This window comes from Sciurus vulgaris, assembly GCF_902686455.1.
Source record: "Sciurus vulgaris genome assembly, chromosome: 5".
Taxonomy (NCBI): domain Eukaryota; kingdom Metazoa; phylum Chordata; class Mammalia; order Rodentia; family Sciuridae; genus Sciurus; species Sciurus vulgaris.
The window spans coordinates 150924957-150943082 of NC_136465.1; the positions used below are offsets into that span (position 1 = coordinate 150924957).

Genomic DNA, 18126 nt, shown 5'->3' on the forward strand with positions numbered 1-18126 from the left:
TAGCTTTGTGGCATAAAACATGATCTATTTTAGAGAAGGATCCATGTGCTGCTGAGAAGAAAGTGTATTCATTCTTTGTTGGATGGTATATTCTATATAAGTCGGTTAAGTCCAAATTGTTGATTGTGTTGTTGAGATCTATGGTTTCTTTATTCAATTTTTGTTTGGACAATCTATCCAGTGATGAGATAGGTGTGTTAAAATCACCTAGTATTATTGTGTTGTGGTCTATTTGATTTCTGGAATTGAGAAGGATTTGTTTGACGTACATGGATGAGCCAATGTTCGGGGCATACATATTTATGATTGTTATGTCTTGCTGATTTATGCTTCCTGTAAGCAGTATGTAATGTCCTTCTTTATCCCTTCTGAGTAGTTTTGTCTTAAAGTCCACATTATCTGAAATGAGGATGGATACTCCAGCTTTTTTGCTGTGTCCGTGTGCATGGCATGTTTTTTCCCATCTTTTCACCTTTAGTCTATGGGTATCTCTTTCTATGAGATGAGTCTCTTGCAGGCAGCATATTGTTGGATTTTTCTTTTTAGTCCAATCTGCCAGTCTATGTCTTTTGATTGATGAGTTCAGACCATTAACATTCACAGTTATTATTGTGATATGATTTGTATTCCTAGTCATTGGACTCATTTTTGTTTTTTGACATGATTTGGTTTCTCCTTTATTTGGCTATTTCTTTAGGCTAATTCCTCCCGTTGCTGATTTACATCGTTGTTTTTCATCTCTTCCTCATGGAATATTTTGCTGAGAATGTTCTGTTATGCCGGCTTTCTTTTAGTAAATTCCTTTAGCTTTTGTTTATCGTGGAAAGATTTTATCTCATCGTCAAATCTGAAAGTAAGTTTTGCTGGGTATAAAATTCTTGGTTGGCATCCATTTTCTTTCAGGGCTTGATAAATGTTGTTCCAGGCCCTTCTAGCTTTTAGGGTCTGGACTAAAAAATCTGCTGATATTCTTATTGGTTTCCCCCTGAATGTAATCCTATTCTTTTCTCTCGCAGCCTTTAAAATTCTGTCTTTATTTTGAATGTTAAGTATTTTCATAATAATGTGCCTTGGTGTAGGTCTGTTGTAATTTTGCATATTTGGAGTCCTATAAGCCTCTTGTACTTGGTTTTCCATTTCATTCTTCAGATTTGGGAAATTTTCTGATATTATTTCATTGAATAGATTGTTCATTCCTTTGGTTTGTTTTTCTATTCCTTCCTCAATCCCAATTATTCTTAAATTTGGCCTCTTCATGATATCCCATAATTCTTGTAGATTCTGTTCATGATTTCTTACCATCTTCTCTGTTTGGTCAACCTTGTTTTCAAGATTAAATATTTTGTCTTCAGTATCTGAGGTTCTGTCTTCCAGGTGATCTATCCTATTGGTTATGCTTTCTATGGCGTTTTTAACTTGGTTTATTGTTTCCTTCATTTGAAGGATTTCCGTTTGGTTTTTTTTCAGTATCTCTAACTCTTTATTGAAATGCTCTTTTGCTTCCGTTATTTGCTCTTTTAACTGTTGATTAGTGCGTTCATTTAATGCCTGCATTTGTTGTTTCATCTCCTCGTTTGCTTCCCTGATGGTTTTAATTATGTACCTTCTGAACTCCCTTTCAGACATTTCTTTTGCTGTGCTGTCATTGCGTTTTATTCATATAGTATCTGGCTTGTTTGGGACATTTTCTTCCCTTGTTTTCTCATATTAGTCAGATGTCAATGGGACTCTGTGATATTGTAGATTTCCTCTATTGGCTTATAGTGACCCTGTAGATTTCCAGTGTATCACCTACCAGCCTTCAGTAGCCAAAAGTCTTGGATTAATTTGATAATGCAGTGCTTCCAAAGAACGCTGCCCCTAACCCGCTACTGGTTCTAGGGAGAGAGACCCGGAGAGGTCTCTTGTTGCACAGCCCTGGTTCCAGAGGCTGGTTGTAGGTCAGAGGTCTCCACTGGCTTGGGGACTTGTGGCTGGCTCTGTGTAGACAGGCTCTCACTGGGTGATTTGCCCTGAGAAGCTAGCCTAGAGAGGTGCTTCCCACCGGAGGGGGGCTGGGCTGCTTGGGGAAGTCCCTGGCACCCTGTGCTGGTTACTGAAGCAACCTGCGGGTGGGCCGGAGCTGGCCATGCTGCTTCTGTGCAGAAGGGCTCTCACTGGGGGGCTTGCTCCGAGAGGCTGGAGGATCTGTCCCTGTGGGCAGAGCCCACCGCCAGACTGCACTGAGCTGCTTGGGGGAGATGCTATCTGCCCTGTCCCACTCTAATAAGCCACTCGAATCAGGGCCTGCCGCCCAGCTGAGCTTCGCTGGGTGGGGGAGACTCACCCCGTGGTTCTATTTTAGTCCGAGACTCTCAATGCCTCCCCTTCTTGAATCCTGGGTTCTGGGGCAACTGGAGATGCAGTCACCCTCTAGTCCACCATCTTGGATGGCCCCGTGGAAAAAGCCTGCAGCTGGAGGGGGACAATGCTGCCTTGAAAGGTCTCTGGCTGCCCAGCCCTGGTCCCAGAAGCCGCTTGTGTATCGGATGTCTCCGCTGGCTTGGGGACCCGTGGTTGGCTCTGCGTCAGGAGGCTCTCACTGGGCAGTCTGCCCCGGGAAGCTAGCCTAGAGAGGCCCTTCCCGCCGGAGGGGGCTGGGCTGCTTGGGGGAGTCCCTAGCGCCCTGTGCTGGTCTCTGAAGCAACCTGCGGGTGGGCCGGAGCTGGCAGCGGGCTGGTCTGTTATTTTTGGGGACTGATTAAGGCTATGCAGTGTAACAGCAATCATGCTGGAAAGAGTAGCCTACTTGAGGACAGCTTTTCCTTTCAGTAGTTTTGTGATTGTGTGAAGTGAGCCACCACCATCACCACTGCCATTTCTTCCTTTATAAAATGATTGCCTTGTATTAGATTATAAATCTACATTTTAAATGCCCACTATAATGTACAGAACTAGGGATGTTAAGTAAATAAAAGATTCAATCTTTGTTCCTCAGGAATTTATGACCAGGGAGGAGAGATCTCAATGCAATTAAGTGTCAGTCTTCTAAAAAAGGAAGTCACTATGGTTGAGTGGTGAACAGACAGTGCGACATCACTGGGCTGCCTACAGGTAAGGAAAATCATCACTGGGACTGTCTTTGGATGAATAGGAATTGCTAAGTGAATCAAACAATGATGAAAATTTCCAGAATTGCATGAATCTTTGCTGATGTCTCCTGTAGCATTAATATTTTTCTTTGCTTCTGCTTTTTCTGGAGGAGGAAAGAGTGAACAAATGTAGGGTAGGAGTGTGGGTAAGGATTAATAAAGAGAAGATAGAATAAAGTAACTTTCCGGGTTTCTTTAAACTCCTTAAATGTATTCAAAGTAAATTTCATGAAGAAGAACACATGAAAAAGTAGTTAATTAAAGCCTCCTTTGCCTCCTCCATATTTCTGTCTAGAACAAGGTCTTAGAGAGGCTGCACAAACAGTATAATCGGATTCATGTCCCTTGTAGACATTCAGTACTCCCATCCAGAGGCTTAAGAACTTGGCCTTTGAACACAGATCACTTGCCAACAACCCCTTACTAGATCTTAAAAAGTTGTTAAGCTCTTTTGGTCTTTGTCCCCTCATCCATAAAAGAGAAATGCTAACAATAGCTACTTCCTCTTCTGAGCTTTAAATGTGTTAAATACATAAAGTGCTTAGAATCAGTCTGGCACATATATGCATCAGAGTATTAGCTGTTAGTACTGCTTATTCATGGTGTCCACCACCCTGGTGAGGTGAGTAATGGTGATGTGTCTGTGCATTGATGAGTAACCTGAGGGTTCTTCCCTCTGTATGACTTTCAATGGGTTGGTTTAGAATCCATTCATTTAATTATGATACAAAGGTACATTCAGTGAAGCTCTGTTCCAGGTACTGTGAACCATATCAAGAGAAATAAGCAGTGATTCCAACACAAGGCAATACATTGTAAATATCACATGAAGGTTTAAAAATTCAGAGGAGACTGCTGTAACTGCTGCCTGGAACATGCAGTGGATGTTCCTGGGTGGCATCGGAAGTGTGCAATGACAGACTTCACTTCAGGAATTAGAGTTAGGATTTGCCTCAGCTGGTTCATACAGCCCCTTTGCATTCACAAGCCTTCCTTCCTTCTACCCTGTGCTTTGAAAGGAAAATTAAAGCCAGCAACCCAGGACACTGGAGCAGAATCAAGCCCGGAAAAGTATAATACACTAATAGCCACCAACATAAAAGATGTTTTTAAACAAAAACAAATTTTTAAGCATGCATGAAAAGAAACAAAAGGCTTTTCTAAATGAATCCTGGTTAGAAACGGTTCTTCTTGTTCTGTGACTTTTATGTCACTTGGATGACAAGTCGGTGCTTAGAAACGGTTATTCTCCTGTCGAGGTCACCGCGTGGCTTCATCTCCTTAGAACAGTTTGAAGGCATTAGCGCTCAATCCCAAGCACTGCTCACTGGAAAAAAACAATAGGGATATCTATGCTGGGTGTCTCTCCCTTGATTATACTGCAGGCACAACCTGTGTGGGGAAACAATATCCTGGATCACACTGAAGGTTCGCACAGATGGAACATTAGTGGGAGGAGCTGCCAGCTACTTCCCTGCCAGCTCGTTAGTGCTGGAGACAGTATCCCCTTGTTTTGCCAGTTTAATAGAGGATCAGTTGTAAAGATTCTCTGTAGGCTCAGCAACATAATTATTATCTATGGTCTCTGCATTAACTGTGAGAAAACATCATGGTCTGAATCTGCCTCATTTTAAATGCCAAGCTGTGCCCACATTCAGCCCACAACAGAACCTGAAAACTCAATATACCCTCAGCACTGCCCCTGCTGTCATCATGGCGGATGTGAAGTGCATGTTCCTCTCGATCATGAGGTTGCACAGTTGCTGCACAGTCTCTGTATTTCTCCCTTCCCCTGACCCTGTCCAGCACCAGTGGCTTCACCATTCAAAATTATTAAAAAGGTAAAGATCTGTGTCACATTTAGTTCTGGTACTCAGTCCAGAAGTGCCAAGCCCCTGCAAATTTGGAAAACAAACTCCTTAACAGATGGGCCACATAAAGTTTACAACATGTGCAGTGTGGGAGGTAGCATGGCTCTGGGCGAGAAGCAGAAGACTGGAAATTTGGGAGCTCAGAGTTTTTGAATTTGCTCTTGTTTTTTGCTTGTAGGCAGATCACAGAAGCATATATTCTCCATTTCTTGTACACGACCAAGTATTTTAACCTTAGAATTGAGTGAGTAATAAGAAAATCAGACACATTTTTTTTTTCCTTCATAGTAAAACAGGATCAAAATGCTTTTTGCTACTAGTAGGATTATGTCTAACTGGTATCCACCTGAGAATAAAATGTGGCTGCAGGATCTAGAAAACTCCATGATATAATTTTAAATCCAAAAGGCAGTTCCCTTTCACTGAAGACAGGTGTATAAATAGTGGGTGAGAGTTACTGCTGAAAAAGATGTTGCTACTCTTGGAAAACTCAGTGAAACATTATTGGATTGTGATTTCTCAATCTGTACTGGCAACATTCCCCATAATTGATCTCTGGAAATCTAAGAGATGTTAGAATACTGAATGGTTATGACATGAATTTGATAATGATTTAGGAACAAAAGAATGTCAGATATCAGTGTTATCTAGGGGATCTATGGCCTAATCAACTTTCATCTCCTGAGGATTTGTAGTTGTGACATTACAATTCCAGGTAGTTAGTGGCAGGGGATGGACCTGCTGGGACACGGACATGTTAACTTGAAGTTTAGGATGACTATATTTCCATTTTGTCATGTGCCTGGAGGGGCAAGGAAAGCTGGGCAGCATTTAAGAAAATAATAAAGAATATGAAAGTAAAACTCATGGAAAGAATGAAAAAAGGAAGGAAAAGAGAGAAGAGAAAGGCAAAGGGAAAAGGAGAGAGAGAGAGAGAGAGACTGTTGTGGTTCTTTATGCTTTCCCAGATTTCATTTTCAGTACCTTGCGAGACCCACTGTATCTCTTTAGTTAAGCTAGAGTTAATGTATATCTATTGTTCCAAACGCAGAGAGACTTAATGAAGACATGTGAAAAGGTGGGTAAGGAAGTCACAAAGATAGGGAAAATGATGAGTCAAACTGTAGAGGGGAGCACAGGGTACTAATGACATGATCTTCATGTCTTCCCTTTTCATGACCCGACTTTTTTTCAATTTTATTGTAAACAAATGGGATACATGTTGTTTCTCTGTTTGTACATGGAGTAAAGGCATACCACTTGTATAATCATAAATTTACATAGAGTAATGTTGTTTGATTCATCTTGTTATTTTTTCCCTTCCCCCCACCCCTCCCACCCCTCTTTTCCCTCTATACAGTCCTTCCTCCATTCTTGCCCCCCTCCCTAACCCTAACTCTAACCCTAACACTAACCCCTCTCACCCCCCATTATGTGTCATCATCCACTATGACCCCACTTTTGAATACTAAAAAAATGAAAAGTTAATAGAAATCTGTTGACTTAAACTACCAATTATAGGAAAAGGAAATTTTAAGAAAAAAGTGAGTGTGCAAATTGCATTTAGAGGAAGTAGTATGAAAGCGTGCAAACAGGGCTGGAATTGAAGTCATACGTGTCAATCAGATTGCAGCCTTTGCTTTGCCATTGAATGCATGATATATATTACTTTATAAATGACCTGACTTGTCTAGAACTTGGCTGCTAAAGGACAGTAGTCCATAAGATCAGTGGGTTCATCTAACTCAATAATAATAACAATAATAGTAACATCAACAACTACAAAATCATTATCATTCTCTGGCAATTTCTAGTGTCCCTCTATTCTCTTGTATTCTGAAATTATTTATGCTTGCTTCTTTTGATATCAAGTCTTGTGGAGGGCTGTGACACCTAGATGCATAAGTCATGGTACCTGTCCTTGAACATATCACAGAAAGACATATATAGTGTAAGTGTCATAGAGATAAGTCATGATAAAATTGCTTGCAACAATGATACGGACAACATTCTAAAAAATTGTTTTTCTTGGAGTTAGGATGAGATGCTGGCAAAGGTTTATAGAGCAAGGCAACACTTGAAGTAAATCACAAGAGAAGGGCATTCCATGCTAAGAAAAAGGTATGGAACAGTTATTGATTATTGGCTTTCAGGTTCACATTAACCCTCATTGTCTATTTGCCGTTTGTTTCCTGCAACAGTGGATTCAAACCCTTTGATAATTTCCCTTGACCAGTTAGAAGGGTATTAAACTTTGTTGGTAGTGGGTGCTGGAGCAACATTACAAGAAGGAAAGGTTTTTGTTTCTTAGTGCTGGTGTGGCTGGGTGCCCATGTTCTCTTGTGGCTTCTCCCTTCTTGGCTTCTGCAGTGCACATCAACCAGCAGCACCAATAGCCAGCAGCTGCTGTGGGAACTCCCTGGGTCATAGCAGAGTGCTTCTGGTAAGATGCCTTCCCAAGAACAAGTTCCAGAGTATGAATTTCCAGTAGGTTCTCCAGAGACTTCTCAGCCATCCCTGAGCCATGACCATATCCTCTCCAACAAAGCTGTGACAGGAGGTGGTTCTTCCTTGCATGTTCTCTTTCAGCTCTAGAGGTAATGTCTTCACCTTATACCTGCTATTCCTACATTCTTTTGAGTTTGCTTTCCTCCTTTTAGGCAGTTCTGAAGTCATTTAAATCTTCCATGTAGGTAATAATTCTTTATATTAGGCTTTCCCTGTTCAAAAAAAAAAAAATTTTTTTTTTTTCTGCTTGAGACTCTTATTGTTACAAGGCAAAATCAGAGAGGCTTCCAGACATGTAGTGTACTCAGAAAAGAGTGGGATTTTCAGTCTAGTGATGCACAGTTAGGTAGGATATGATGGGTGCAGGTAGCTGGGCTGGAGAGTGAAGGGATCTAAATGCTGTGGTGTGGCTTTCGAGCTGGGAATGAGAGATTTGCTTCTGTGTTTCAGAAAACGTCAATCTGAAACCAGTGTGGAGGATGAGTTGCTGTGGATGGCAAGGCTGTAGGGAAGATGCTACTTTCTAGGAACATGAGCATGGTATCATAATCCAGGAAATACACACGAGGGACCTGAAGTAAAGTACTAAAGTGACCGATGGAGAAAGAGGCAAGAATTCAAAGGGAGTCAAACTGACAAACTTCGATGACTTTTTGAGATGGAGATGGAGGATGATTTTTTTTTCTTGATGACTTGATAGATTTACAGTTTGAATAATGAGAGAGAGTGATTTTATAACTTAAGATACAAGATTAATAGCACAAATAGGTTTCAGGGAATATTAAAGAAATACTTGTTTGCATTAAGTATGTTGATTTTAAAGAGACAAGAACAAAAATGGTAGGCATAATTCTGCTTCAGATATGCTGTACAATAGGTTCTCTGTCCAGGTAAGCCAGTTACTCATGTAATCTCCAAAAGTTTAGCAATTTAAGTGAGGCTTTCCTTCTTAAGGTAAATAGGTACCTTGGATTTGCTTCCCCAATGTATTCTCGGGATTGCTTTAAGGGTCTTTTGGAATTTCTTCCAGCTGATAAACCCCTAAAATGTAGAAGACAGGGAATATTCTTCTTTTAAAAAATATTTGTGTTTTAGTACGTCAGAATCAAAATGAGAGTCCCAGAGAAGAAAGGACCTGGAATAATATCCCCTGTAGGCTAAATATTCAGACTTTGGATGTTGTATCTCATCACTTCAAAAAAAGCATTTCTCTAGAGCTATATTAATTCTGCCAGCTATCTGCATTTCCAGAAGGCTGTGTTCATTCCCTGAGTATTTTGTCTGGTAATGATCAGAACCCTGGTAGCCTTCAAGCGATCCAAGACCCAGAGCAAAGCTTTCAGAGAGAACAATGTATGTGTGCAGACTGCAGCAGAGAACTGTGAACACAGCACCTGCTGGAGCAACAAATCCTCTTGTGCTGCCAGGGTGCTGCTGGACACTGCCTGCTCCCTGAGATGGTCAGCTGACAGGCAAGAAAGAAGCCTTCAAAGACTGGCTTCGGGCATTAACATCAGGCAGTTAAGGAATTGCAAGCAGGCAGCTGTCTCTGGAACGTGCCAGTGTGTATTGCGTGGAGCTTCAGCAGAATGCCATTTTCTGTGATGCAGCAGGAATTTATAAGCATGTGACTTGTGCTACATTAATGATTTAACTTCAGAGAAGCAACCTGTATTAAGTCTTATGACTTATTACAATGCTTTCCTCTTTCTCTTTGTATTATTTATTTAGCAGCTTTGTCACTTAGCATTTTACTGTGTGTGTGTATGTGCCCCCCCCACACATGCACACACACGCACACACTAAATCAGAAAAAAAAAAAAAAAAATACCTGGCAAACCTTGAAATAGTAATTATCAAAGACAGGAGGAGATTCACTCCCCTGTAATGAGGCGAGCATAAATCTGATGTAGGCTATCTTTTGTCTAAAAAATAGAATGGAAGCAAATGATTTATAATGTGCTTGGGTTCACCGTTTACTAAGATGGGAGTGATGTGGTATCAGTCTGATTATATTTTTGCTCAATGCTATATGTTCAGTAAATTCTCTTGTGTGTATGTATCTGTGTGTGACTGAAAGTAAAGCTCAATAAGGTTTTCTAGCAGTCAAAGCAAAACATTTTAATACTGTTAAAAAAAAAAAAACAAGGGGAGAGCGGTTTGATTTAAACTTTGCTTTCGCCTGCTACTTTTCCTTTAGACTTAATTGCTGAATGCCACACCTATAATTCCAATGAAAGGAATGTGAGGAAGAATTCAAAGCAGGCTACCTTATGTGTGCTCTTACTTCATGGGGAGATACTTTCTTATATTGATAGTGTTGATTCTTGACCTATAATAATGTGAAAGTCAGCTTTATTATTTTTTCAAACACTTTCTTTTAACAGGTATTTGTACATCAGACTGAGGGCCCCCAGCATCTTTGTCCCATCTTAATATACCTCAGTCACTGTTGGGGCACTCACCCTGGTTTGCATAGGCTTTATAGAAGGTTAAGTCTAGATGCAATCCACTCAAACTTTTTGAAAGTCCAAAGGCTAAGATTATTTTTCTAACGCCCTGACACAGTCAAGTGTATGAGAAAGACACAAGTGTCCTCATGTGAAAATTTTCTTCTAAAATTGTGATTGCAAAGCAAGTAATACGAAGCCACAGAATGTCAAATATACCCATCTCAGTGGCCATGAGTGGGCCCGACTATTCTTTCTGTGTAATGGTTTATGTGGTTCCTGTTGCCTTGTCTCTCAAAACTACAATGTCTTATCCATTGTTATGTCTAGTCTTATCCTTACTCGCTAATTTTATGAAACTTTCATCAATACATTTCCTCAAATTAATCAGTGACTTTGCAACTGAGTTAACCATTGGTTACATGTTTTATCCTGTGCTAACTGCACAGAATGTGATGGTAACCACTAAGGACTGGAGGTCAAAAGATGTATATTATGCTCAGGTCTGAGAAATTGCCTATATAACTTTGGGCAAATCATTTAACCTCTGTGAGTCTCAGTTCTATAATCTATCATAGAAGAGATTAGACTTGAAATAGTTCCATTCAAATGCCCCAATTCTATAACTATGGGCTACAAACCAACTTTGTTCTGATTGCTGTCTAGAAAAGGAATGCCAATCTCAAACAGACTGCAGAATAAGGAAATCAGAGATGAGACAGTACTTCAAACAAGGTAAGAACTTGTGGAGAATATCTCTTGTCATTGATGTCCTAATTCTGGTAAGAACATTAGGATTTCCCTTTGGCAAACCACCAGCCCCCAATCTTGGCACATGTTCTTCAGGAAGGACTGAAGCCATTCTGTGCTCAAGGGATGACAGGCCTGGTAAATAAGAGTATCACATACTTCTGGTTACAGTAATTATTTGGGGATCTTATGGCATCTAAACCAGGCTGTAGTTGTAGAAATTGTCATAAAAAGTTCTTTCTGAGAGTACTGCTAAGCTTCTGGTCAGATATCAGGGGCCAAGTCATCTTCAGATGGAGAGCCTGCTGATGAGGAAAGCGGAGCTAGAGAAGAAGGGGTCCATTATTTGAAATTATTGGTCCATCAGTGACTCAGTCTAGTTAGTTAGATCTTGAATTGTCCAGGTATAAGATCAGTAAGTCCCTTCCACCCACCCTTACCTTATCCAGAGGAGTCGACTCAGTTGTTTGCAATCAAAATGATCATATTCATTATCCTATATACATGTATGATTACACGAATGGTATGAATCTACATCATGCACAATCATAGAAATAAAATAATATATCCCATTTGTGTACAATGAATCAAAATGCAGTTTGTAAAAAATTTTAAAAATTAATAAAATAAATAAATAAATAAATAAATAAATAAATAAATAAAATGATCATATTAATACAGCATGCACATATCTTTTCTCCACATCACTTAGTTGAAAGCTTGTATAAAAAAGCTAAGACTGGGCATTTGGTATAAGTGGAGAGGAAGGTTAGCTTAGTAGAGTGCTGGTTTATGGGTTGGGCAGATGAAAAGAGCAGCTAAGAATTTCCTATGGATTGTAGTTATGAATTTGGATCAGTGAGTTTCCACATTGTATGTCCCCCTCCAAAAGGAAAATGTAACCGCTGTGGGAAATTTGTTTTAGCATTTTGAAGGTATGTGAGAGAACTGGGACATCCCGATATCATAGAAGGGGAAGAAAGAATGGCTGAACAAAGATTATTCTTAAAGTCACTTCTCAAAGGCATAAGTCATGTCTACTAATGTTTCATTGGCAAAAGCCAATGATAAGCTCAAATTTGATGTCATTAGAGAGGACTTATCATCCTTTTAATTAGAATGAATATTTAAGGAGGGACTGCAAAAGAGGAGCAATGATTTTTGGTAATTGCACAGTTTGCTGCAGTCTTATATGATGCTGGTTGCCATGACAGAGAAAAGAGAGCTTTTGCAATGACACATAAATACTTATCCTGAAGTGGCACTTTATTTCCACTTTCTACTTACTGACCGTAAGTCCAATACTCTGACCCAAGTATTAGGAGGCCAGAAGGTACGCTATCCTGGCCTGAAAGTGGCAAAGAATGTGAAGCATTTGGCAACTAGCACTAATTGAATAGAATGTTCTTGATTTGGCAAGTTGCCCTTCTGGTTGCCCATTGAGATGTTGTAAGATCATATGATAAAGCTGAAATTCATGTATACAGGCAAAACGTTCTCAAAACAGAAGTTAGAATGCAGTCTGTTATATTAGAATTGACTATCTTCTCTGTGACAGTATCTAGTCTCCTTTAGTACTAGGAATCTTTATCAAAGACTCAGAATCTTATGTGTAAAACAAAAATGTAAGGTCCTCTGTTTAAAAAGCAGAACTTTTTCCTTCTTTCATGGTCTCTTTCTTGATTGATTATATATTTATTTTTTGACCTGCTATGTCACATTCCCTAGAGCACAGAGATTCTTGCATGACACACACATTTTGAATGAATCATAATTTGTTACCTGGGGAATAAAATCTAATCTTAATCTCCTCCAAGACCATTGTTTGCTCTGAAGAAGTTGCCCTTAGCAGTGTGGCTAGAATACCTGGTGGATCTAGAAGGGTTCCTATTATGGATAGAGGGATTGGGCAGAAGGCAAGACCTTGTGTGAGTCACGGCTCTAAACTCCTCATGCATGTTCCATTATCCCATTGGTTTTTACTTACAAAACACCAATTCAAAGGAAAATTATTGTTGAGAATTTCAAGGTGGTGACCACAGAGTATTACGTACCAATTATAGTGACCCCTTTGAGTTCTAGGGCCTGTGGGACTGCATTGGTTGCATGCCCATGAAGATGGCCTTGGTTGAAAGAGTCAGAAAAATTCCAGTACCTTTAATATCCAGTTCAAATCAGGAGCCCCGCCCCCCACATGTTTGTTCTGCAGTTTCATAAAGTGATGTCTCATCATTCCATACCTAAGGAAGTATATTCAGTAAAGGGTAAGGTAGAAATGTCATGCTTTTTGACTATTGAATCTGAATATTAGTTCTGACATGGGTCCTGTGCAGACTTTCAGCCTTTGATGACAAACAAGCTGAGCTGGAATCCTAGTGACGACAGAGAAGATGTGGCCTTGAGCAAATTCAGCTCTGAAAATCAGTGTCTTCATCTATAATGTGCGAGTTAAGAATAGCTATCTTAATCTGTTTGGGTCACCATAGCAAAATACCCAGAATGAATGGCTGCAACAACAGAAATTTATTTCTCATAGCTGTGGAGCTTGCAAGTCCAAGGTCAAGATACTGGTAAGGTAGGTTTCATCCTGATCTCTTCTCTTGGCTTTTGGTGACCTTCATCTCATCATGTGCTCATGTTGGTGGAGAGAGAGAGAGAACTTTCTGGTGTCTCTTCTAACAGCCCTGATTCCACAGGGGCCTACACCTTTGTCCTTTGTGACCTTATCTAATTTTGATTACTTCCCCAAGTCCCATCTCTAAATATTATTGCATGGGGGCTAAATCTTAAACAGATGAATTTGGGGGAACCCAAACATTCAATCTGTAACAATAACTTTTGATTTTTTTTTCTCCAGATACTATATTTATAGTATTTGAAGTTCAACCTCCAAAAGCAAGTGAGACAAGGTCAGCTCTTTTTTGCTGTGAAGAAATACCTAAGAAAGTCAACTTACAGGAGGAAAGATTTATTAAAACTCACAGTTTTAGAGGTTTCTGTCCACGGTCATTTGGTCCTAGGTCTTGGGGCCTTTGGTGAGACAGAATATCATGGCAGGGAGCCTTTGCTGCCATTCAGGGAGTAGAACTGCACCGCTCATGGTGGCTGGAAAGCAGAGAGCAAGAGGCCAGAATCCCATAATACACTTCAAGGACATACCCTCAGTGAGTTACTTATGCCAAACAGACTCCCCTCCTGAAGTTTCCACACCTCCCAGTAGTCAACTCCTCCTATCCTGCTGGGAACCAAGACTTCAACCTATGAACATTTTGGGGGACATTTTAAATACAAACTATAATAGCACCCAAGACAGAAGCCATTCTTAATATAACCTAACCACAGTGGCAAAATCCCATTAGTTTGTGACATTGTATTCACTAGAAGTAGGTCAGTAGGTCTGGCCTACATTAAGCACAAAAGCATAAGGTCAAAATATTAGGAGGTTAAGATCACAGGAGGTCATCTCTGTCCGCCTTCTTCATTTTGCTTGACTTTTATTGTTTTAAGTTATTAAAAAAAAGGCATTTTTGCATGTATCTTTTGGGACTTGTGTTTTTATTCATTTGCTATTATATACCTAAGATTCATCTATATTTTATATATAATTATTAATTTTCATGAATGTGAAAATTACACTAAAAATCTTAACTGGAAATATCCTTATTTTTAACATTAGTAAAATTACTTACAACTTTATCCTAATAAATTTACAACTGTATCAAGACTAGTGAAGTGTAAGGTGTCTGTATAGCTCCATTTATCCATAGAATTTATTCTATTAAGAATTTTCAATAAAAAAATACTGTGATCCCAAATTGCACAAAATAATTATTTTCCATGTGATTTTGACATCAACTTGATATACAATTAAAATTCCATTTATTTCTGTTTGTTTTCTATGGTAGTCTTCACCTTTCTCTTTTTCTTTTACATTTTTTTGAATGTGCTAATACTTTTATGATCTAGAATGAAAATATATACAAGGTCTATGAAGAGAAGTCTTCTTCATTCTAACTCCTATTCTCCTTGACCTTAGAATTAACTGTTTTAGATTTGGTTTTTCCTAGTAGAAAATACTTTGGCAAATATGAGCACGCGTGCGCATACACACACGCACACACACGCATCTCTTTCTCATCCACTTTCTTTATGGAATAAAGAAACTCTATAATCCCTTGTTTATAGAGTTAATGTATGCATCTGACTGCATTTTTTCCACTGAATAATATACCATAATCATGTCCTCTCAGGGAATAAAATATGTCCTCAACACTTTTTATAGCTGTATTGAATACTATTTTATTGTTCTTTATTGATGGGTATTTGAATTATTTCCAATATTTCTTATTATATATAATGCCATAATTAAAAATGATGTATAAAAAGTTATTCTTTTCCAAGGACAATTTGAGTTATTATTTAGAAACAGGAATTATTAGATCAAATTGCATAATCAAATATTACCAACTATGTAAACTAAATATTCTCAAATTTTCCTGCACGGAGTTTGTTTCATTTTATATTTTTAGAAGAAATATAAGGCTGTGACTGTTTTCTCACAACCAACAGAGATGCTATTAAAGCTGAATTTTTGCCAATCTGATGGTGACAAAAGAAAACTTAGAAGTAATTTAATTTATATTTTCCTGCTATGAATTGATCACCCTTTTGTATGTTTGAGAATTCGTTCCTCTTTGAATTTCCTGCCCATATCTTTTTCTTAGGCTTATATCAGATTATTTAATTATTTCTTCTTTATTTTTAGGACTTTTTATATGTATCATTAATCTTTTGTCTATGACAGAAGTTTCAGATAATTTTTAACCAGTTAACTGTTTTGTTTTTGCTTTGTTGGTGATATTTTCCCCCAGTGGTAATAAAAGCAATGTAAATATTTTTATTAATCTTCTTTTGAGTTGGGTTATAGATAGGAGGATTTTCTCTAATCACAGATTGCAACATAAATTGTTCATCTTTTTCTTCAAGATCTTGTATGTTTTCTCTTTTGGAAAATTATAGGATCTCTAATCTATTTGGAACTTATCTTAGTATTCAGAGTGAAATACAGATCTGAATTTATTTCCTCCTCTCCAAACACATTTGGTTGTTTCATTCTCTTTATGTCATTACATTTCTCTCACTACTAGGTCAGAACACACACACACACACATACACACACCACATATGTGAATACATGCACACACGTCTGTGTGTACTTACATATATATGTGTATATATTTTAATAGTTATGTTGAAATTTTATCATGCATTTTTAAAATATCCAATTATAATAAAATCCATATAACAAAAATTACAGAAATCACAATTGTGGGACTGTTCTAAATTATCTAAATCACTTTCAAATATTGGAATTGTTACTTTAAACATTTCACTAATTTTGTGGAGTTTAACAGCATTCCTTTATGATTTTCACTTTTATTACTATAATGCCAAATGAGCTCCAGCAGCTTTTCCTGGGTACTGCGCATTCGGACATCCTCTTTTGGGAAGTGTCATTGTGGCTTTTGGGAAGGTCCCTGACTTCCAGACTTGTAGATTTTTCCTCTTTTTTAAAAAACTTTCTGGATATTATTTTACTCTTGGTTACATGCATTGCAAATTTGTTTTCTCAACTTCTCTGTTGTTTGAGTTTTTACTCAGGGATGTCTTTTGATAAACTTAAAAGTTTATAATTTTAACGAAATTAAATATGGCACTTGCATTAAAGGAATTATAAAGAACAAGGTTTTAGGAATAAGAAAACAAAAACCCAAAGTTCAGAATTGAGATCAGAAATGCAAGGATAAATGTTGAACAAATAAGAACAAATAAGGTTCGATAGCGATAGAACTTCAGAAAATATTGCTATATAAACATGAATAATCTCTAGTTTGTGGAGTAAAAAATAAAACTGAATTAATGAAAAAAAATTATGAAAATATACAGGCAGTTGATCAGTGATAACGTATTCTGTGGGGAATTAAGCAGTGTTTAACTTTAGATTTTGTTACACAAAATATCCATGGTTAAAAAGAAATGCTGGCAATAAAATGTCTCAACTTCTGAAATTCTAAAATAAAACCGAATATGTGCTTTGACCACAGTCAAAGATTTGGAAATCAAGCACTACACTTTTAAATAACCCACTGGGCAAAGAAAAAAAAAGATCAGAGTGAAATATTTTGAACTGAGGGAATTGAAAATATGACATTAAAACACAAGGGATATATTTTGGAGGAAAAATAATAGACTGTAATGCAGATATTAAAAAAAAGATAAAAACAAAATAAAAAACCAAGTGTCCATCTCAAAAGTCAGGGAAAGAACAGAATAATAACCCTCAAAAACAAAATAAAAAGAAGCTTAAATACTAATCGATGAAATAAGAAGCATGTGTACAATAAAGAATATAAAAAGCAATATTTGGTTCTTTGAAAAAATTAATAAAATTGTTAAAACTCAAGCAAGACAAAACAAAAATGAAAGAGTAGGCAGAAATAACAAATATAAATATTAAGAAAAGGAAAAGAGTTACAATTTCTAGGCATTAAAAAACAGGACAATAATGTTTTAATGTACATTGTAGGACAGCAAAGCACATTAATTATACCACTCTTAAAGCAGTTTTGAAAACAAAAGTTATTTAAGATGTTTTATTGAGGGGAAGGAAAGAAAATAAAAATTTTCTTGAAAAGATTCTATCTTGATAAGAATAACTTTATTTACCTACCAGTAAAGAAAATTAAATTATTCTACATTGTTGAGTTTTTGAAGATGAAAATGGATATGTGTCAAAATTAATTTTTCTTTCTATTCTATGTGAAATATTTAAATAACGTTTTGTTCAATTTTGTGTCTTGTTTTCCAAGAAAACATAATACTAAAAAAGTTCAATTATACAGCAATGTTGAAAGAATTCTATAAGAATTCAATACCCTCTCTGATGCACTCCATGTAGATTATATCACCAACATTTTTTAGTTTGAGCTTCAGCATATACTCACCCATATATTCCTCTGTTCACCCAACTATTAATATCTTCTTATATTTGGTTCATGTCAAAATAAACTGTGGACATCAGTATACTTCCTTCAAGCACTTCAGCATATGCATTGTTACTTTCAGGATAGACTAGTTTTCTTGAGGTAAAATTCACATTTTCACATTCAAAAATTGGAATGAAAAAATATGTCTCTCAATAAGATGCAAAATTGTAGGTTTTTACTTAATGAAATACAGCTCAGCAATAAAAAGGAACAAATTACTGATACACAGATCGGTATCAACCCAATCTCAAAATGTTGAGATCATAGAAGCCTTAAATGAAAGAAGGTGCACTATATGCAAAATTTTACATGGTGGCATTTAATAGATATCTAATGTTATAACTTTTGTTTAATTTTATTGCTGTGTTGC

At 37.6% G+C, this 18126-nt stretch overlaps 1 long non-coding RNA gene across 1 annotated transcript; it reads left to right on the top strand.

The window, feature by feature from the left end:
* Positions 1 to 7099: 7099 nt before the first annotated feature.
* LOC306661472 lies at positions 7100 to 8232 on the top strand. Its single transcript, XR_013763881.1, has 3 exons — positions 7100 to 7123; positions 7373 to 7599; positions 7961 to 8232. It is a non-coding gene; the product is annotated as an uncharacterized lncRNA (long non-coding RNA).
* The last annotated feature ends 9894 nt before the right edge of the window (positions 8233 to 18126 follow it).